General features: G+C 47.1%; 1 long non-coding RNA gene across 1 annotated transcript; it reads left to right on the plus strand.

The window, feature by feature from the left end:
- Positions 1 to 16,930: 16,930 nt before the first annotated feature.
- LOC138250471 (uncharacterized) lies at positions 16,931 to 21,247 on the plus strand. Its single transcript, XR_011194969.1, has 2 exons — positions 16,931 to 17,382; positions 19,447 to 21,247. It is a non-coding gene; the product is annotated as an uncharacterized lncRNA (long non-coding RNA).
- Positions 21,248 to 21,582: the final 335 nt, after the last annotated feature.

The raw sequence follows: 21,582 nt of genomic DNA on the forward strand, positions 1-21,582 counted from the left end.
AGATACCCTGTGAAAGGGAGGAGGAGAAACCCTTCCTGTCTACCGTCCACTGACAGGCTTTCAGACTGCAACAGCATATAATTATATTATACTGCCTGTATAGGTAAAAAATAGTGGACTTATGCCGTCAGTTGGAGCCAGATCTGATGCCAGCTATTAGTTATTCAACCTGCGTACCACCCATTGTACAAGTCACATCAGTTTTGCACGTCCTGGCTACAGGGTCCTTCCAACATACAATGGCCCTACCTGCTGGTATGTCCTAACTTATGTTCAGTCTGGTCCTGAAGGATTTCCTCTAAGCAATGATGAAACACATTGACAGGTATATCAGGTTCCCCAGACGAGAGGATTTAGCCAATGTGAAGGCTGACTTTTATGGTTTTGCCCACCTCCCACATGTGGTGGGGGCTATTAATGGCACCCATGTTGGGCTGGTGCCACTTCAGGCTACTGAACAATTATATTGCAGCTGAAAAAAACTTCCATTTCATCAACATGCAAGTTGTCTATTTTGCAAATCTCTACATCTCACATGTCTGTGCCCGTTATCCAGGAGAAGCCCATGATTCATTTATAATGCGGAACAGCACCATACCACAGCTGATGTCACAACTGCACCTAGAGAGGGCCTGGCTGGTTGGTAAGTCACGTCTGTCCTGATTGTGTGTGTGCAATGTCAGGTGATACAACCATGAAGTGTGTGACTCATTGTTGCACTCATGTCCAATTCCTTAATAGGAGACTCTGCATATCCAAACCGTCATTGGTTGTTGACACTGTTGAGGAATCCAATTTATCTAGGGGAAGTTGGCTTTAATGAGGCCCATGAAAGAACACAGTGGTCAGTGGAGCGGGTTCCTCAAGGCCAGATTTTAGGTTCCTGGACAGGATTGGTGGAGCCCTCCTCTACTCACCCGGGAAGGAGTGTCAGATCACTGTGGCATACTCCATGCTCCACAACCTTGCCCTGCGAAGGTACTTGGCAGAGGAGTGGGAGCCTGCAGTGCCATCGGGTGGCAATCCTGAAATGACAAGTGAGAATGACAGTGGTGAAGAGGAAGGAGCTGAGTTGCGAGGTCCAGAGTACTCCTCCCATTGGAACTGGTAGGTGGTTCAGGATCAGCCCACAGAGTGAATGTGTAGCACACAAAGGAGGTCCTTTAGGAAGAGGTCACTTGCTGGCAGTGGTGGGTGTCTTGCCATCTGCACCTCCTGGATTCTTTGCTGAACATCTGTGCTTTTGGGCGGGAGGGGATCTGCTGCTGCAGAGGTGGGTTACCTGGGGTTGCTTCTTCCTCTGACAGGGCCTCCCTTCCAGTGACTAGCACTGATGTTGAGGGGGACTGCTGTTGATGAGCCAAAGGAAGGGGTATACTATTGTTGAAAAGCCCTGCTCAGGGTGGGGTGTATGTCTCTTAGCACCACTGTTAAGGAGGCCATGTTATTATTTTGTCAGTCCATCTGTTCCAGCATGTCTCTGTGTATGCCCCTCTGTAGCTGCTTGATTTCCCGGAGCTGGGTCAACACCTGGCCCATCACGCCTTGGGACTCCTGATACAACCCCAAGACATGGCTGATTGTGTCCTGGCCAAGAGAGCCCCAGTGGCCTCACCCTGCTGGACCACAGCATTCCTCCCATGCACCCTACTCCACAGGCTTGTGCCCTTGCTACACAGTGACCTCTTCAACTTGCTCCTGGATTATCATTGTCAAAAGTGTTGTGCTGCAAACTCAGGATCCAGAACTGAGGGATACAAGATGGTAGACAGTGTGCTAGGTACACAGGTTGGGGGACAAATGTGTGCCTCTGATGTTGATGCAACTAGGTTGGAAGGTGAAGTTGTGGGCACAGTGAGACTCACTGTTTTCTTATGACCAGGTTTCCCAAATGGGCCGGAACTGTCCTCCACATCCAGACATCGAGGAATGTTTTGTTCACTGAGGGCTTCATCCAGGTGGGTAGTGGAAGTCTCTTCTATGGCCTCTGTGAGCCATGTGGCAGCTCTGCCTGTTGATGTAATACGAACAATGTTACTGGTTGTATTATGACATCTACCTCCAATGGTTTAGAGTTATAGTAAGCAGAAACCTTGAACAAAGTTAAGTTGCAGTTAATCCTATTGTGCAAAGTAAGCATGGCATTGGGTGTATTGACATGACGTGTGAAACTTGACAATTCATATTAGCTAAAGCTTCTGAAATGTGCAGATCATTTGCACTTTGGATAATGGCCTGGAAATGACATCTTGCCACCAGTGCAGGCAAAACAGTGGCTAGGCAAGATATGGCTCTGCCCACTGTAGTCATCATGTGCACAGTGCAGTGTGAATGTGTCTGCTGCCAATACCAATCTGGTGAGACATCTTGAGGCCTTATGAATACTCGCATTGGGTAAGATGTCATTCCTGTCCTCAAATATTTCATCTTGGGTTAGCAATTGAAGATGGAGCTATGTTGACAGATACATCTCCAATTTGTGGATGATCTGTGCTTGATCACTCCAAGGTAAGAACCCTTCATTTGAGAGTTGACAAACAAGAATATTTGTACAAGTGGTCACTGTGCTGGTGATTGGAGTTAGAATAACAGGGCCTATTGAACTTTGCAGTCAGGTCACTCCCTCTACTTTCCAACACTTAGCAAATGGTATCCTCCCAGGTGAGTACACTTCAATTGAAATTTAAGGAACAGGGGTCTTTGGAAAAGTGACGACTTTTCTGGTATTTGTAGTGACAGAATAAGGCCTTCTGGGAGTTTCAGTCAGATCAATCCCCCTACTTCACACACTTGACAAATAGTATCTCACAGGTGAGTAAACAAACTCCGCCCTTTTTAATGGCAGCTGCTGTGCGGTGTCAAAGTGACTAAACTGACCCCTGGTCAGCATCTGTTGCTCCCAACCGCACAGCTCCACAAGTCTGGTGCTGACCCTCATGCTGCTCTATGCTTTCAGGCCTGTGAGTTTGAGGCCCTACTCCACCCGCAGGCTCATGCCTGCTCCTCATCCCTGGTGACCCAGTGGTGACTTTTCCTTCTTTTTTCATTGCCATTGCCTTTTTTCCATTTCCCTGTCTGCTGCTCCTCTCCTTTCCCGCCCCTGCCACTGCTTTGTCCCTGTGGCCCGTTCTCCTCTCAGCACCGCTTTCCCACTTTCCCACTTCCCAGCTGTTCAGTCCCTCCCACCTTCCTACCCCTTTTAATGGCAGTTGTTGCACGGTGTCAGGGTGACTATACTGACTCCTGGTCATCGTCTGTGCTCCCCACCTTGTAGCTCCGCCCATCTGCTGCTGCCTCTCGCATTGCTCTTCACGTTCAGGTCTATGTGTTTGAGGCCCGACTTCACCCATAGGCTCCTGCCTGCACCTCATCCCTGGTGATCCAGTGGTGAGCCTCTGTCTTCTGTTTCTGTCTTTTTCTGCCTTTTTCTTGCCTTCTTTGCACTTTTATTTTCTGCTTTATTTTCTGCTTTTGCCTTCTCTTGCTTTTTTCCTTTTCCATTCTTTGCATTTACCCGCTTGCCTATCCTCTCCCTTTGCGCCCCTGCTTCTACTTTGCCCTTGCGGCTCCAACCCCTCAGATGTCTAGCCCCTCCCACCTCCCTATCCTTTCTAATGGCGGCCACTGCGCAGTGTCAAGGTGACTAAACTGACGCCTGGTTAGCGTCTGCCCCTCCCCACTGCGCAGCGCTATCCGCCTGCTCCTGCCCCTTGCACTGCTCTTTGTGTTCAGATCTGCGAGTTTGAGGCCCTCCTCCACCCGCAGGCTCCCGCCTGGGCCTTATCCCTGGTGGCCCAATGGTGAGCCTCTGGCATTTTCTGCCTTTTTCTTGCCCTTTTTGGACTTTGTGCTTTTATTCTCTGCTCTTGCTTTTTTTTCCTCATTGCCTTTGCCTTCTTTGCATTTCCCCGTCTGCAACTCCTCTGCCTTCCTGCCCTTGCCAGTGCTTTGCCCCTGCAGCCCCGCCCCCTCTCTCCATGCCCTTTTTAATGGCGCACCAAATGCAAGCCTGTCTGCACCCCTCTGCACCTGGACAGCACCCAGAGCTTCAGACCCTGGTCCCTGCACCTTTCATCTCTATGATGCCAGCATCCTCCATGCCCTCAACACCAGACAATCCACTGCCTGCCACATTGAACAAGAACACTCAAGGCCTGTTCACCTGCTGAAACTGCACCTTTTCTTGTTTCCAAACACTGGACCCTACCACCACATGCCCACCCAGATCATCTAACTACCTCAGCTGCATCCTTATCAACACCCGCTACCTCATCAAATAAGAAGTAGCGATATGGGACCTCCTCTCCTCCATCTCTCCAGACGTGGCCTTCTTCACTGAAACCTGGATGATCCCCACCTCAGCCCAGGACATCACCACCGCCATTCCCTACAGCTACAAGATCATACACAAGGACTGCATCAACCGACTAGGAGGAGGCATTGCTATTATCCCCAGAAACACCCCCACCTCACTACCAACTCAGACAACCACTCCCCCAGCATGGACCACCTCCACCTCCACCTCCACTTCGAGATCCAGACCTACCTGAACACCACTGTTAAAAATGGGGTCTCTAGTTGGCAGTCAGTTTGCAACCTGTCCAAGTAGGGACCCTCATTCCAGTCAGAATAAGGGAGATACCCGCTCAGATAACCCCTGCTCACCCCGTTGGTAGCTTGGCACAAGCAGTCAGGCTTATCTCAGAAGCAATGTGTAAAACATTTGCACATAACACTCAGTAACACAGTGAAAACACTACAAAAGGACCACACAAGTTTTAGAAAAATTGCCAATATTTATCTATATAAAACAAACCCAAAATGATAAAAATCTGACATACATGAATAAAGATGTGAATTTTGCAATATTTAACTAAAAAATACAATTCCAGCTCTACCTGGGGCTAACACAACATTGTGATCAACAAAACCAGCAGTTCAGGCGGGCCACAGCACCACGGGCCAGCTACGGAGTCGGGAAGACCCGCAAACAGTACCTTTGGATTTGCATGGCATCATGAACCTTGCGGTGATCTCCAACAATGCGGCATCAATGGTGTTGCGGAGTCAGTTCCGGAGTCAGTGCAGGCGTCATCGGGCCCTTGAAGTCACATGCACTGTGGATCAAACGGTAGGCTGATGAAGTCAAGAGCGCTGGCGTGGATGGCTTTGGGGCTTCGGTGCGAAGGGGGACCATGCGACGTGTGGGGCCCACAGGTCACGGTGCAGGCAGTGGCTCGGTGACGGCATCCAGTGGCGTCGGTGAGAACAAGTGGGGTGGTGCGACTTGCAGTGTCACCAGGTCACGGTGCAGGCAATGGCGTTGTCGTTGCTGAAGCTCTGTTGTCGGTAGGCCCAAGTTGGCAGTGCGGTATGGGATGGCTCCGGGCGGCGTCTACGGGTTGCAGTGCGGACAGGGTTGTCTGTTGATGACACTGGAGTCAATGGTGCTGGTGTCGGTGTCGGTGGACCGGGGCTGAGTGGCAGGATGGTGCTTTGTGCTTCTCACAAGCGGTGTCCGCAGGCCGCAATGCAGGCAGCGGCACCGGTGTCAGCAGGAGCGTCGTCGTTGGGCTGCCGTGTGAACAGGCGATGCCGGAGTGTGAGGCCCACAGGTCGCGGTGTGAGCAGCGACTTGGTGAAGTTGTCCGATGACGGCGTTGGTGAAACCAGGGTCGTGGTGTGAAGCAGGGCAGTGCGGCTCTGTGTGGCATTGGCAGGTCACAGTGCAGGCCAGCGGCATCGTTTACGGCATTGCAGTGGTTTTTCTCATTGAACACCACAAAAAACACAGTTCCCAGTGCCTTAGACAGATGAAACTGAAGTCTTTCATATCCCTGAGACTTCCAACAGGAGGCAAGCTCTACTCAAAGCCCTTGGAGAACTTTCTAAAGCAGGATACACAGCAAAGTTCACCATTTGCTCTCTTTTAAGGCAGAAACAGCAACTGCAGGCCAAACCAGCAAAGCAACACAGCAAAGGGGTAGTACTCCTCCTCCAGCTCTTCAGCTCTTCTCCTTGGCAGAGTTTCCTCTTGATTACAGAAAGATTCTAAAAGTCTGGGGTTTTGGGTCGACTACTTATACCCCTTTCTGTCTTTGAAGTTGGCAAACTTCAAAGGGAAGTTTCTCTTGTTTGCAAAATCCTGCCTTGCCCAGGCAAGGCACAAGACACACACCAAGGGGTTGGAGACTGCATTGTGTGAGGGCAGGCACAATTCTTTCAGGTGCCAGTGACCACTGCTCCCTCCACTCTAGCTCAGGTGGCTCATCAGGATATGCAGGCTTCACCCCAGCTATCTTTGTGTCACTGTCTAGAGGAGAGGTGTAAACAGCCCAATTGCCAAACTGACCCAGGCAGGGAATCCGCAAACTTGCAGGGTCACAGAATGGTTTAAGCAAGAGAATGCCTACTTTCTAAAAGTTTTTTCAAACTAACAATCTAAAAACCAACTTCACTAAAAGATGTATTTTTAAATTGTAAGTTCAGAGACCCCAAACTCCAAATTTCTATCTGCTGTCAAAGGAAATCTGTACTTTAAAGTTATTTAAAGGCAGCCCCCATGTAAACCTATGAGAGAGATAGGCCTTGCAACAGTGAAGACTGAATGTAGCAGTACTCCAAAGAAAAGGTAGATAGCCCACTCATATAGAATATCAAATATTTAAAAAGTGCCTCAATTTGAAATCAATAATGATGCTTCGAGTCCTTGTATTCAATTTACGAGCATTTATTAAGGGTGATGAAACAAATATCTTTAGGAATCATGTTCCATGTAGAAAACAACTGACATGTGTTTCGCCTCCTCGTGGTTAATTCACCCGGGGCTTTCTGAAGGCTGCAAATGGTAAAGATGATTAAAACAAACAGATCAATATTACAATAATAATGAAGCTAAGTACAAAGTAGGAAAGCCTGCATGAAATAGACCCATTATTCCAGTATAGAAAAGAAAGAAGTCAAATAGTTTAAAAGGAAGTAATAGTCCCATGATCCTCAACTTGGACAACAAGTTGACCTGCAACAGTGTATCACTAAAGAAAAAGGAATACATGCATGACTGTGATTGTGACATTTTTGTGACTTATTGAAGGTACATATGACTTGTGCTAGTGAAAGAGAAAGGGTAAGTCCTATCCCAATGGTATAAATGTAATGGTGAGAGTTACTGAAAAACGAAAATATATATAGTAATTAAAATACAAAAAAGCTAAAAAAAAGAATCATACCAAAGATGTGTTCATAATAAAACTTCCATTCTTAGATAGATGCTAATAATCTAGTTGTAAAACATTGAGTCATGAGTTCAGATTCTCTGCATTATTTGGTTTAAGCAAATGTATTGCATTCAATGTAGTAGAATGATTATTATAGAGCATGGCAATCAAAAGTATTAGGCAGAAATTCTATTGTTTGTCCTATTTAGACAATGAATCTAGCCACATATGATGTTATAAACCACCTAGTTTCTGTATTGACAGAAAAATCGAATTAATGAAGTGCTAAGTGAGAACAATTTTGTTCAGATAAAATCACGAAAGGAAGGTCTTAATTATAAACTTAATTGTGAATATTTTTAAATATGTTTTAAGCTAACAAATCTAAGATCAAGGGGGAGGCGCTAGATTATATAACCTGTTCTAGGTAGATAAACGAGCCTTATCGCGAAAAAGTTTGAAAAAGAAAAGTTATAATAGTGTAATTAAACCATTAAATATGGTATCATAGATAGAGTAATAGGTACCCAGAAGGGTACACTACCAAAATTGGTTAGGTAGCAAGGGTCTCAGCATAAATCCTATAAAACTTGTTACTCGGGCGCCATCTTTAAATAAAGTTTGCCAGGAGTCCTTCACCTATTTCTACTATTATTGGTGAGCGGACTAGTCCTATTGCTATTTCCACTTATCTAGTAGAGATAGGAGAAATATAGTAGAAGAGCATCGGCCATCTTGAAGCGTTCCCACTCGTGTGAAAAACGAAGTCAATGTTGAATATAGTGGTATATGAAAATCATATCCTATTTATTTTAAGCAATCTTATACTTACACATTTTATTGATAAATAGCCCTTGAAGTGGGTACACTTGCCAAGTCAAAGTGGCAGTTTAAAACTGCACCAACAGACACTGCAGTGGCAGGTCTGAGCCATGTTTACATGTGGGTGGCACAATCAGTGCTGCAGGCCCACTAGTAGCATTTGATATTCAGGCCCTGGGCTCTTCTAGTGCACTTTACAAGGGATTTACCAGTAAATTAAACAGGCCAATCATGAATAAACCAATCAACCATACCATTTATATAGGCATCAGTTGCATTTTAGCACTGATTAGCAGTGGTAAAGTGCGCAGAGACAGTAAACTAGCAAGAACAGATTCCAGTATACCATAAAAACAGGAGGTCAGAAGGCAAAAAGGCAGGGGGGACACGCCAAAATGCTGCCAGGTCTAACACATGTCCCATCCAGCTGAGAGTAGGGGGACCTACCCAAGTCCTGGGGAGTCCTCCTCACTAAGGCGGAAGAACCTGGGCAGACCATCAGGGTTGGCGTGTTCTGTGCCAGGACAGTGTTCCACCATAAAGTCCATCCCTGTAGGGAAATGGACCACCTCAACAGTTTTGGGTTCCCACCCCTCATCTGCATTAACCATCTAAGGGAACTGTGGTCGGTTTCAACCTGGAAGTGAGACCCAAACAAGCAGGGTCTTAGCTTCTTCAGCGCCCAAACCACAGCAAAAGCTTCCTTTCCAGGTGCACTCCACCTCTGTTCCTTGGGGAGTAGTCCCCTGCTAAGGAAGACTACAGGCTGGTCTAGGCCCTCATTGTTCAGCTGTGAAAGTACTGCTCCCACACCGTACTCTGAAGCATCTGTGGGTACCACAAACTCCTTGGAGAAGTCAGGGGCCAGCAGCATGGGTGCCATGCACATGGCTGGGCCTAAGGGAGCTTAGGGTGTCAAACGCAGTCTGGTACGTCTCAGTCCAAATGACTTGTTTCGGCTGCTTCTTAGAAGTCAGCTCTGTCAAGGGGGCAACAATGGTGCCCTGCCCCTTGACAAATCTCCTGTAGTACCCAGTGTGGCCTAGGAAGGCTCTCACTTCTGTCTGGGTCTTAGGGGTTCCAAAGCCTGAATAGCACCACTCTTGGGTTGTAGGGGTGCCACCCGGCTGCTTCCTACCTGGTGTCCCAAGTACACCACTGACCCCTGCCCTATCTGGCACGCCTTCAACACTTCCCAGAGGTGGTGAAAGTGGTCCTCCCAACTGGAGGTGAACACAGCTATGTCGTCAAGGTAGGTGGCACTGAAGTTTTCAAGCCCAGCCAGGACCCGATTGACCAACCTCTGGAAGGTGGCAGGGGCGTTCTTCAACCTGAAGGGCATGACCCGGAACTAGAAGTGGCCCTCTGGTGTTGAGAATGCTGACTTCACCTTAGCCCCATCAGTTAAGGCAATCTGCCGTTAAATCAAATGTTTTGAGGAACTTGGCTGTCCCCAATCGATCAATGAGATCATCAGCTCTGGGGATGGGGTGGGCATCAGTCTTGGTGACAGCATTGAGCCCCCGGCAGTCTACACAGAACCAAAGTTCTGGTATGGCACCAGGTGCAACAGCCTTGGGTATGAAAACCACTAGACTGTACCAAGGGCTGCTAGAGTGCTCAATCACCCCTAAAGCCAACATCTTGGAGACCTCCTCCTTGATGCTGGCCTTCACTCAGTCAGCCAATCTGAAAACCTTGTTTTTCTCAGGCAGGCTATCCCCAGTATCCACATCATATGTGCATAGATGGGTGACACCTGGTGTGAGGGAAAACAGAGTTGCAAAGTGTCCCAGTAACTGGTGACATTCACTCTGCTGCTCTAGAGTCAGAGAAGAAGAGAGGACCACGCCTTCTACTGACCCATCCTGCTCCTTGGCAGACAGGAGGTCAGGGAGAGGTTCACTCTCCTCTTCTGCCCCATCATCTGTAGCCAGAAGCATGGTTAACTCAGACCTCTCAAAGTGAGGTTTGAGGCGGTTCACATGTAGAACCCTCAAGGGGTTCCTTGAAGTCTGTGAGTCAACCAAGTAGGTGACATCACTCTTGCGCTCCTTCACCTCAAATGGCCCTGACCACCTGTCCTGCAAAGCACAAGGCTTCACAGGGGACATGACCCACACTTTCTGACCAGGTTGAAACTCAACCAGAGTGGTATTCTGGTAGTACCAGCATGTCATGTCCTGCTGGCTTGTCTCTGGGTTCTCTTTTGTGAGCTTCCTGAAGAATGCAGTTTGGTTTCTGAAGGCCAGCATGTAACTGAATACATCCTGGGCTAACTTTCTAGGAGTTTGCTCCCAGCCCTCTTTCACCAGACTTAGAGGTCCTCTGCCCGGGTGCCCATACAGCAGCTCAAATGGGCTAAAGCCACTCCCCTTCTGTGGTACTTCCTGCTAGGCAAAGAGAAGGCATGGTAAGAAGACATCCCACTTATACCTCATGGAATCTGACATACACCCAATCATGCCCTTCAGAGTACCAACCCGTTACCTTGGGGGTGGTAAGGAGTGGTGAATTTGTAGTTCACTCCACATCCCTTCCACATTGCTTTAATGTACATGGACATAAAGTTGGTACCCCTGTCAGATACCACCTCTTTGGGGAACCTCACTCGGGTAAAGAACCCCATCAGTGCCCGAGCCACAACGGCACCATCACTGACCTCAGAGGGATAGCTTCCAGGTACCAGGTGTCATGGTTGACCAATACCAGGATGAACATGTTGCCCAGGGCTGTCTTGGGGTCCAGAGGCCCTACTATGTCAGTGCTCACCTGCTCAAAAGGGGTGCTCATGACAGGAAAGGGTTGGAGGGGAGCTTTACATTTCCCTCCACTTTTGACACTTGCTTGGCAAGTCTGACAGGTCCTGTAGAACACATCTAAATGTTTTCTCATTGGGGCCAGTATAAGTGGGTGACAAGCCTGTCAAAGACCTTGTCCTGCCCCAAATGACATTTTAGGGGCACATCATGAGCCAAACCCAGTTGGAAGGCACTGAAGTACTGGGGTACCACCAGCACACAGGCTGCCCCAGGCTCAGCAGCCTTAGGCTTGCTATACAGGAGATAATTCTCCCAATCTATCAGGTGATCATTGGGCTCAGAGCCAGATGCCTGGTCCTCGGCCTGCTGCCTAAGACCTATAGAAGTAGGGCACCTGTGCAGAGCTCCTCCCTGGTGGGACCCCCTTTCTGCTGTCAATGGGTCAGCTCAGGTAGTTCTCCCAATTCGGCCACTTGCTCCCCTGTAGGTGCCAGTGCATCCCCCTCGAGGTCAGCCTCGTCCAGGACCATGGGAGCTTCTGTGCTGGGTTTCCCACATCCCTTTCCCTTTCTCTTGCCAGTCACCTGAGCCACTGTTTCAGGCTTCAGGTCTGTCTGATACCGTGTCTGGCTGCCATGGACCGAGTGGTCACACATGTCCACTCTGGCAACCCCAACATCCCCAAGTGTGACCTGAGCTCCACCTCCATCCAGGCGGAAGTCTCTAGGTCTTTGCCCAGCAGACAGTCAACTGGCATGGTGGGACTCACAGCAACCCTCAAGGAACCTGAGACCCCCCACTCAAGGGGACCCTGTGCCACCTTACATTGGTGCTCTGAGTTGTCTACTGCAACTACTTGGTGGAACACACCAGGAACTATCTGCTCTTCAGACACCAGGTGACACCGGACCGTGGTCACACTGGCTCCAGTATTTCTGAGAGCTTCTACCCTCTGCACATTGATAGTCACCCACTACCTGTATTTTGTAGTGCTATCAGGCATTAGGTTTCTCTGGACCATTTCACCGTCCCCTAGTGAGACTAGGGTAATCTCTGTTGGTTCCTCACACCCACCTGGGACCAACTCCTCCCCAAGCGCTACACTGGCCAAACTCTTGGTCTGCCCATTGCTGGGTGGCTGTGTCCACTTGAGACATTTGGGATCCCCCTTCATGTGACCCACCTGGTCACAAGCAACGCATTTACGCGGGTCCTGTTTCTGCAAGCTTTCCTGAAGAGTATCCCTCCCATCCTCTGAGAAATGGTTTCATAATCCTGCTCCCCAATTCTTCTCAGGGACCCCCATCCATGTGGATAGGTGCCTCATATCTCTGAAACCATCTCTGGATATCATCTCCCTTCTTGTACTATCTTCCTACATTCTTGGGAATGTGTACTGTTCTCTCTCAGTGCACTGAGGTATTGCTGCCACCATTGATGCTGGATCTACTGCCCTGATCCAGCTCCTTTACTCTTAGCTCAAGGTCCAAAAGCATTCTTATTCTCCACCATGGCTCTCTGCTCCCTCTGAGCCTCTATTTTTAATCTCTCCAATTCTATCTTTCTGCCTCCTGGCTTCTCTCTGTCCTCCAGTTCCTCTGGAGTAAAGCCTTTCGATCCACCACTGCTCCTTGACCTGGGGAGTACCTCTCCCCTTACAGCTCCTGCAACCTCAGCACATCATCCTTGGAATTTGGATCCACGGACTCCTCAATTGGATCCTCAGACTGCCCACTGTAAACTGTAAACTTTGCACTTGTATAGCGCACTACTCACCCGTTAGGGTCTCAAGGTGCTGTAAAAATACTGCTGTGGAACCCCTCCTGGCTTTTCCCTGGGAGGCACCCACTCCAGGGCATCCCCAGGCATTCAAGTGCTGTGAGGGCCATTGTAGAGATTAAGCAAAGTATTGCCCAGAGTTACAGAGTGAAAGCCATTAATTAGATTAAGCACTGAGACAAGAATTATCTGGTCCAAGGGAATTGAGCCCAAGACACGCTATGGTGGGAATTGAACCCTGGTCCCAGGCCAGATCTCTGCATCAGGGTCTGCCTCTCTAACCATTGTGCCACACTTCTCCACTGACAGCTCTGGCTGCTACCCAGGCCCTCAGTGCCTTTTGTAGCTCCTCCTTCTTGGTGAGACGCCTGACCTGGACTTTGAAGTTTTTGCAAACTGCCTTCAGTTCCTTCACAGTCAAAAAACAAAACCTGGGATGCTCTTGACTGAGACATGATGTTGTGGGGTTCAGTCAAGATCAAAAATAGGTCAAAGAGAAAAAATCAAAAACAAAAATCTGTATGTGGTACATAGTGGTCTGCAATATGGTAGTAGCGTACACCAATCACTGTGGGTCTAATGCAAATGCAAGTCCTATCCTCACCGCTGACAACAAATGGTAGAAATGGGGTATCTATTTGGCAGTCGGTTTGCACCTTGTCCAAGTAGGTGCCCTCATTCTAGTCAGGATAGGAGAGATACCTGCTCAGATAACTCCTGCTCATCCCCTTGGTAGCTTGGCATGAACAGTCAGGCTTATCTCAGAAGCAATGTGTAAAGCATTTGCACATAACACACAGTAACAATGTAAACACACTACAAAAGAACACCACACCAGTTTTAGAAAAATAGCCAACATTTATCTATATAAAACAAGACCAAAACAATATAAATCCGACATTTAGTAATAAAGATATGAATTTTGCAAGGCTAAACTTAAAAATACAGTTTCTTGAAGTTCACAGTTCCACCTGAGGCTATCACGGCGTGATCAACAAAACCAACAGTTCAGTCCGGCCACGGCATCACGGGCCAGATACAGGTCGGGAAGACCCAGAAACAGTACATTTGGATTTGCATGGTGTCTGGATCCTCGCAGTGAGCTTCGGAGAGCGGTGTCGCTGTCGTTGCGGTGTTGGTTCCGGAGTTGGTGCGGTGGTCGTCGGGCCCTTGAAGTCACGTTGCAGACCGAACTCCGGACTGATGAAGTCAGAAGCGCTGCTGTGTATGACGTCGGAGCTGCAGTGCGAAGCGGGACGATACGGCGGGAGGGGCCCACAGGTCATGGTGCAGGCAGTGGCTCTGTGACGGCATCCAGCGGTGTCAGTGAGACCAGGGCTGCGGTGTGGAGTAGGCCGGTGCGACATGTGATGTCATCAGGTCACGGTGCAGGCAGCATCATCATTGTTGCTGAAGTGCTGTTGTCGGTAGGCCCAAGTCAGCAGTGCGGCGTGGGACGGCTCTAGATGGCGTCTATGGGTCGCGGTGCAGACAGGGATGTCTGGAGTCGATAGTGGTGGTGTCGGTGGACTGGGGCTGCGGGACAGGACAGTGCTTCGTGCTCCTCACGAGCGGTGTCCACAGGCCACAATGCAGGCAGCGGCACTGGTGTCAGCAGGAGCAGTGGCGACGGGGATGCCCAGTCTAAGGTGTGAGCAGGCGATGCCGGAGTGCGGTGCCCACAGGTTGCGGTGCAAGCAGCGGCTCAGTGAAGTTGTCACATGACAGCGTAGGTGAAACCAGAGTCACGGTGTGAAGCTGGGCAGTGTGGCTCAGTGCGGCGTCGGCAGATCACAATGCAAGCCAGCGGCATTGTTGGCTGCGTTGTGGTGGTTGTTCTCTTTGAACAGCACAAAACACACAGTTCCCAGTGCTGTAGGCAGATGAAACTAAAGTCTTTGAAATACCTGAGACTTCCAACAGGACGCAAGCTCTACTCCAAGTGCTTGGATAACTTTCTCAATCAGGATATACAGCAAAGTTCACCCTTTGCTCTCTTTTAAAGCAGAAGCAGCAACTGCAGGCCAACCCAGCAAAGCAACCCAGCAAAGGGGGAGTACTCCTCCTCCAGCTCTTCATCTCTTCTCCTTGGCAGAAGTGCCTCTTGATTCCAGAAAGATTCTAAAGGTCTGGGGTCTTGGGTCCACTACTTATACCCCTTTCTGTATTTGAAGTTGGCAAACTTCAAAAAGGGAAATCTCTCTTGTTTGCAAGATACAGACTTGCCCAGGCCAGGCCCCAAACAAACACCAGGGGGTTGGAGACTGCCTTGTGTGAGGGCAGGCACAGTCCTTTCAGGTGTCAGTGACCACTCCTCCCTCCACTCTAGCTCGGATGGCTCATCAGCATATGCCGGCTACACCCTAGCTCTCTTTGTGTCACTGTCTAGAGGAGAGGTGTAAAACGGCTAACTGTCAAACTGACTCAGACCGGAAATTCACAAACAGGCAGGGTCACAGAATGGTTTAAGCAAGAAAATGCATGTTTTCTAAAAGTGGCATTTTCAAACTAACAATCTAAAAAACAACTTCACTAAAAGATGTTTCTTTAAATTGTGAGTTCAGAGACCCCAAACTCCAAATTTCTATCTGCTCTCAAACGGAATCCGCAATTTAAAGTTATTTAAAGGCAATGCCCATGGTAACCTATGAGAGAGATAGGCCTTGCAACAGTGAAGACTAATTTTGGCAGTATTTCACTGTTAGGACATGTAACCCACGTCAGTTCATGTCCTACATTTAGCATACACTGCACCCTGCCCATGGGGCTACCTAGGGCCTAGCTTAGGGGTGCTTTACATGTATGAAAAGGAAAGGTTTAGGCCTGGCAAGTGGGTACACTTGGCAAGTCAAAGTGGCAGTTTAAAACTGCACCAACAGACACTGCAGTGGTAGGTCTGAGCCATGTTTACAGGGCTACTCATGTGGTTGGCACAATCAGTGCTGCAGACCCACTAGTAGCATTTGATTTATAGGCCCTGGGTAACTCAAGTGCAGTTTACTAGGGATTTACCAGTAAATCACACAGGCCAATCATGGATAAACCAATCAACCATACCATTTATATAGGGAGCACTTGCATTTTAGCACTGATTAGCAGTGGTAAAGTGTGCAGAGACAATAAACCAGCAACAACAGAGCCCAGTATACCATAAAAACAGGAGGTCAGAAGGCAAAAAGACAGGGGAGACATGCCAAAAGGCTGCCAGATCTAACAAACACCCTCTGCTGCACCCTCATCTACAGCTCGCCGTATCCCATTCCCCCTTCAGCAAATCCATAGCCGACTTCATTGCACACCACACTCTCACCTCAACTGACTACATCCTCATCCTTCCTGCTGGAGAAACTTGCCACCCTAGGACTCAAACAACTGGTCACCTCGCCAACCCACTCATCATGCTCGACCCTGTCTTCGCTGCTATTAACAACATCCATGTCACCCACACCTCCAACCTCCACTGAACAGATCACCACTGCGCCGACTTCTCCTTCACCAAACCCACCAAACGCCTCTGCGCCCACCGCCACCCACAAAGAAGCTGGAACAAAGTCTCTGATGAGTAACTTGCCACCGCCCTCCGTCAATCACCACACCCGGTCACCACAGACACCACCGCATTCTTCACAAATGGATCTCTGACTGTGCCAACACTATGGCCCCCCTTAAGAAACCCTTCGACAAGCAGTCGCGCAAGAAAGCCAGCTGGTTCTCCCCCACCCTTGAAGAGTCCAAACGCACCTGCAGACAGATCAAGAAACGATGGAGAAGCAGCAAGACCATGGCAGACGGCACAGCCTTGAAACCGCCATCATGACACACAACCACCTCATCAGAACCACTAAGAAAACGGCCATCCAAGAACACATCAACCCCAACACACACAACAGCAAAGAGCTCTTCACCATAAGCAAAGAATTCACCAAACCCAGTGTGAACTCAACAGACATTCCATCTTCCCAAGACAACCTCGCCACCTTCTTCTACCACAAGATTTTGAATATCTATGGCAGTTTCAACATCCAGGACTTTCCACCCCACCGGCAACCACCGCACCCATAGGATCCAGCTCCCAGCCAACCCTGCACAAGTGGACCACCCTTTCCATGGACTACATATGAAAGTTCATGAAAACCACCCACACCGGACCTGCATTGGACCTTTGCCCCCACCACATCTTCAACCAAGCCAGTGCTACCATCACCCCCGACTATGCCACACCATCAACTGCTCCATCGAGTCTGTTACTTCCCAGAAGATGGGAAGCACGTGGAAATCAACCCACTTGTAGTGCTTTCCTCTTATTTAGTTTCTAAGCACTAACATAACACACTAGAAATGCACTTGTGAGGTCAAAGAAGACTTTTATTGTTATTTTATTCTTCCCCAACCACAATGTTTATGAATGAATGACGAATTAGTAGCTTTCAAGTCCGCGTTAATCAAACAAAATATATCAGTTTGCAATATACACAGCAGGTTATATTTATAAGATATTGAATGCAAAGCAAAACAAATACTTCACCGTGTAGGAACTATTTACAGCTACATCTTTCTAAGGTCTGCAAGCTGGGGACCCCTGTCAGCCGCGAGAAAGAGTGTCATCTACCCACACGGGATGCTGGCAACTGGCGCCAAGCTCCAGCACGAGGTCCGGCAGATTCGAATCTGCCGGACCTCGTGCTGGAGCTTGGCGCCAGTTGCCAGCATCCCGTGTGGGTAGATGACACTCTTTCTCGCGGCTGACAGGGGTCTCAGCTTGCAGACCTTAGAAAGATGTAGCTGTAAATAGTTCCTACACGGTGAAGTATTTGTTTTGCTTTGCATACAATATCTTATAAATATAACCTGCTGTGTATATTGCAAACTGATATATTTTGTTTGGTTAACGCGGACTTGAAAGCTACTAATTCGTCATTCATTCATAAACATTGTGGTTGGGGAAGAATTAACAACAATAAAAGTCTTCTTTGACCTCAGAAGTGCATTTCTGTTGTGTTATGTTAGTGCTTAGAAATTAAATAAGAGGAAAGCACTACAATTGGTACCAGAAGTGGGGTCGGTCATTAAGAAGTGATTAAAGGGGTTTGACGAGTTAGTAGATTTCTAAGTGCACACTTTAAAAGTGTAATTGTTTTTTGTTGTTTGGAGAATTACAGAAATTGTTTTCTGTTTGGAGAATCACAGTAGCACGGCAGACCATGTCTGAGAATACATGTGTTGATGAACTGCCTGATGGTGCTAAGAAAAACTGTGAATTGTTTTCTGTTTGGGGAATTACAGAAGAAAATGCATGTGTAGCTAAAAGGCCTGATAATGTTTTGAGAAATAATTCCCGTTGTATATATGTAGAAAACGTGTCTTTTGGAAGTAATGATGACAGAAAGGTCTGGATACCTTTATCTGCTTACAGAGAAATGCAGGAGAAATGTAGGAAGTTGGAACATGAAAATAGGAATTTACGTGCGCAAATTAGCCAGGATACAATAATTCAAAATAAGACTGAAAGTTATAAAAGGGCTGTTTTTGAAGAATCTTTCTTGTCCCATTCCAGTAATGAGGGGGTTAAGACAGCTCCGAGCTGCACTGAGTTTCCGTGTGAGCCAGGGTTTTTGGCAGCCAAAGTGCATTCCTTAACTGATAACACGGATGACGAGTTACCGTTGCAAAATGCACAAGTAAAAGGAAGGATTTTAGAGCAAGACACCCCGAGTTTCATTAGCTTGTTTGATTTTTGGAAAAAGAATAGCCCTCATTTGAGAGAAATCCTAACACTTTTGTACATGGTCACTGTGAAAAATAATATGCAGCTGCGCGCTTGTGATTTGGCAAATGAAATAATGCAGACTTTAGGTTTCTGCGCAGTGCAAGAAGGAAATACTTATGTATATTTAAATCATGAACAAGGAAAGAAAATAGTGCCCCTAGCTAGAATCATACAATGGATCTGGTACTTGCAAGACAGGGCTAGAGTACCACAGATAAAAGAATTATCAATGAAATTGTGTGCACCATTTGAATTCGTGTCCACTGAAGATAAAAAGCATGTTTGTTTTACTAATGATTCATTGACTGAAATGTTGCTTTCTGGCACAGTAGAAGGAACAGCGTTGTATAATGTGTGTCAGATTTTAAAGCAAGAGCTACGTGAGATGTGTCATTTTTACGCTGATTTTTGGTTCTTTGATAATGTTTTAGCCACATGGCTTGCACCTAACTGGTTCAATTACCTTGCAGATGTTAATGAGAAAAATGCAGAGAGAGAAGTGTTCACCCAGAATTCTGCCTTAGTGGGGATAGCTATGTGGGTGCCCCAGAAATGTGAAAAGGCCACTTACAGGTGGGCAGAGATGAGAGAGATGCCCATTCCCCTAGATTTGATAAAAACTGTGCAGCATGCACAAAAGCAATCTGTCATGCAAGCAGTCACAGAGCAGTTGGGGAGAGGAAAGTTACCAGGACAGAAATGGCAAAGTGATCAGGTTTTAGGGAGAGTGATTGCTGCAAATTACCAAGGAAAAATCGAAATTATGCTGATACCTAGAAAAGAATCTGATTCATTCATACAAATTGGAGACAGAATGGCCCAACTTGACAAAAATGCAGTGAATGGAGGTTTGGTAAAGAATGAGTCTGCCCCAGCCCTTCTGACAGTGCAAGAAAAGGGAAGCTGTGGCGCAGCAGATAAAAACCTCAGTACTGATGTGTGGGCTGAAGCCCCAAGTGACCCTCCAGAACCTGCAGAAAATATAACAAAGGGCCCCAAAAACGTCCTGCTGATTATAAAACAGGGAAAGAAAGAGGAAGGGTGCAGTTTAAATGAAAAATGTTATTTGCAAGAAAAGTCATACTTGTTTCTTTTGCAGATCCTACCACGTTTCGCCACTGTCCCTGAGTGTGCTGCGTGGTCCCCCTTCCGGTGTGTGCGTGTGGGGTCGGGGAAGGGACCGAATCCCCAACCTGAACCTGGCTGAGTAAAGTGCCAGCACCATGGATCCATTTTGCGCAAACTGCGCCTTCAGTTGAAGTTCAACTTGTTTGCTGTGTTTTTTTTTTTTTTTCCCTCTCGTATGGAACTCTGACTTTTGCTTACCTTCCAGAAAACCTTTCAGGTGGACCGTGCACCTTTACATGAGCAGAACTCATGCCACATCAAATTGCTAACACTGTTGAATTAGAGACTCATTCAGAAAAAAAAAAAAAAAAAAAAAATGCCCAGTCTTTTCTATGTAGATGTATCTGATGTGAAAGGTTATGAAATCAATGTGTTAATTCACTTCTATTGCTTTACAGGGATTGCTTTGATCATAATGTTTTTTTTTGTGCTGATGTTTTTTTGTTTGTTTGAAATATGAGATATGTGAAACAAAAATTCATTGGTCAAAGGGCGGAATGTCCTGCTATTTGATAAAGTTTTGTTTTGACCAATGACTTTGTGTTTCACCACTGCGCATATTAGTTGCTCAATGTTCACCAGTAGCACATGGTATGTTTTGTTCAGTTTAGCCGCCTATGGGCTTTGACATTGCATTAGTCATTACATTCTGTATTGTGCCTATTGGCTTTGACATGGCATTAGCCATTGCTTTCTGTATTCAGTTTAGCCGCCTATGGGCTTTGACATTGCATTAGTCATTACATTCTGTATTCTGCCTATTGGCTTTGACATGCTGTATCCAGTCTAGCCGCCTATTGGCTTTGACATTGCATGCCTATTGACTTTGACATGATGTATTCAGCTTAACTGCCTATTGGCTTCAACATGATATTCAGCTTAACTGCCTATGGGCTTTGACATGATATCATATATTACATTTTGTATTCAGCTTAACTGCCTATTGGCTTTGACATGATATTATACATTGCATTTTGTATTCAGCTCAGCTGCCTATTGGCTTTGACATGATATTATACATTGCATTTTATATTCAGCTCAGCTGCCTATGGGCTTTGACATGATATAAGACATTGCATTTTGTATTCAGCTTAGATGCCTATTGGCTTTGACATGACACTAGACATTGCATTTGATATTTAGGTTAGCTGCCTATTGCCTTTAACATGACATTGCATTTGATATTTAGGTTAGCTGCCCATTGCCTTTAACGTGGAGTTCTGTATTTTTCCAAGCTGTGTTTTGGCACCAGAGAACCAAGATGTTTTGCTCTCACAGTAGACTAGACCTGATAAGAGAGAGTACATGGGCGTCGTTTCTCTTCCCTTGAGCTTGGGAACAGGAGTAGTCTTGGAGACCTGGCCAGTCTCCAAAAGGCTTGCTCAGTTTCCCAGGTCTGAGAGGAGGGGGCACACCTTTGTAACGAATGTAACAGGCTGCAGAGAGTCAGATTCGAATCTGCCGGACCTCGTGCTGGAGCTTGGCGCCAGTTGCCAGCATCCCGTGTGGGTAGATGACACTCTTTCTCGCGGCTGACAGGGGTCTCAGCTTGCAGACCTTAGAAAGATGTAGCTGTAAATAGTTCCTACACGGTGAAGTATTTGTTTTGCTTTGCATACAATATCTTATAAATATAACCTGCTGTGTATATTGCAAACTGATATATTTTGTTTGGTTAACGCGGACTTGAAAGCTACTAATTCGTCATTCATTCATAAACATTGTGGTTGGGGAAGAATTAACAACAATAAAAGTCTTCTTTGACCTCAGAAGTGCATTTCTGTTGTGTTATGTTAGTGCTTAGAAATTAAATAAGAGGAAAGCACTACACCACTGCTGAAGAAACCCTCTCCCACCCCAAAAGAGTTCAAGAACTTCAGACCCATCCCATTGCTCCCCTTTTTGCCCAAAGTCATTGAGAAAGCCATCAATGCCCAACTCACTGAATTAATTGAAACCAACCACATCTTGCACCCCTCCCAATCTGGCTTCAGAAGCAACCACAGCACCAACACCGCCCTTCTCTCAGACAACATCCACAACAGATGACATCCACACTGTCCTCGCCCAAGGCAAAACTGCAGCCCTCATCCTACTGTTTCTGTCT

The sequence above is a fragment of the Pleurodeles waltl genome, chromosome 8, assembly GCF_031143425.1.
Source record: "Pleurodeles waltl isolate 20211129_DDA chromosome 8, aPleWal1.hap1.20221129, whole genome shotgun sequence".
Lineage (NCBI taxonomy): Eukaryota > Metazoa > Chordata > Amphibia > Caudata > Salamandridae > Pleurodeles > Pleurodeles waltl.